Source organism: Triticum aestivum, chromosome 3B (assembly GCF_018294505.1).
Source record: "Triticum aestivum cultivar Chinese Spring chromosome 3B, IWGSC CS RefSeq v2.1, whole genome shotgun sequence".
NCBI classification, from domain to species: domain Eukaryota; kingdom Viridiplantae; phylum Streptophyta; class Magnoliopsida; order Poales; family Poaceae; genus Triticum; species Triticum aestivum.
The window spans coordinates 11,326,703-11,328,254 of NC_057801.1; positions in this window are offsets into that span (position 1 = coordinate 11,326,703).

The following is a 1,552-nucleotide window of genomic DNA, read 5'->3' on the forward strand; positions in this document are numbered from 1 at the left end:
TTGGGGAGGGGGGGGGGGTCTAAACTAGATGGTATTGGAGTTGGAGGGTGTATATTAGACTAGGGCTAGAGTTGAAGAGTGTAATGTGAACTTCTCTTTGCAGAAAACACACAACTTTCGAGGGTTTTTGGTTTTGTTTTTGCCGGACAACTTTTGAGGGGTTTTTTTCCAGTCGTAAAACCCCACAGCTTTGTATACCGATGGTTGTCACCATGTGATGTTCAAGACTAAGCGGCCAGGCCCACTTGTCAATACTTACTTCCAACTTGTACCCTGCGCAAGCGGGGGCTACGTGTAGTGGGTGGTCAGGCGTATCACAAAGAACTCGTGTGGCCTCTCCTTGCTCCAACGCATGGGCAAGAGGAGAAGAAGTGTCGCCGTGCTCTTGGTTGTCGCCGCGCTCGAGGAGAAGAAGTGTCGCATGAACGAGGACGCCGACTTAAGACAACTGTGTTTTTTTTGCTAGTAAGAATGTAGCAAGTGGATGGGCTCTTGGCTAGGCGCCGGAGAAAAATAAATAGAACTTCCAAATATCGAAATGCCATGAATTTTCTCCTACAACTTGTTTGGAGATGGTGCTGAGCCAAAAAAAAGGGACATGGTCGAAAGTGCTCTGTGAATTTCGCAGCAATCCGCCGCCCAAGATCCCGTTCCTGATCCTGGCGCCGCCGCTGGGCGTGATCCGGAGGGGATCACCATCAAAGAAGAGGAAATGAATGGATGCCAACATATCTGGACTTGCATCCGGATTGACTTTCAAGTTCATCTGTCCATCAACTCCTCTGCTTGCAAAGCCTTGTACATGCATACAGACACACCTCTCATCTTTCTTTCATAGTTTACCAGAATGGAATCGACTGCCAGAGACAACACATGCATCAGACAAACATTGGTGGGCATGGTTTCTATGTGCTGAAATACTTGGTATTTATTCCTCCCTTTTTGAAAGAAGACGCAGAGCTCTGCTAATCCGGCTCAACATGGAAAAAAGAACAACATATACACCATGAATGTGCAAGAAGTTGCACGGAAACGTTGCTTGCATTTACCAGCCGCGCAAGGAAAATAACACATGGCGGCCTATGATTGCAAATAGTGTTCGCGGCTTAGACAGCCATGTGTATCTTTTGTCTCGACAGACATGATCAGAATGTTTTTTTCTTTCTGGCAACGCCGAGTAACCAACATGCGTGAACACGCTCCATTCTTTCATGAATATTTTTATGAACCTCATTTTTGCAGGTTCTACTGTTTTCCTGGTCATCCAAAGCAACTGTGCTCACGGTGGACCACATTGTTGTCGACCTTTCGGTTCATGACCTCTCAAATACTCCCTCCGTTCCAAAATAGATGACCCAACTTTGTACTAAAGCTAGTACAAAGTTGGGTCATCTATTTTGGAACGGAGGGAGTAGAAACGAAGCAAAATTTTGTACATGTCACGAAAGGGGACCATGCAAAAACCTCCTTTTTTGGTGATCTGCGGTGGATGCCGAGCCCCGGTACTGGCAGCAAGAGATCGAGGCATCTTCAGAAGAAATCCTCGGCCGGG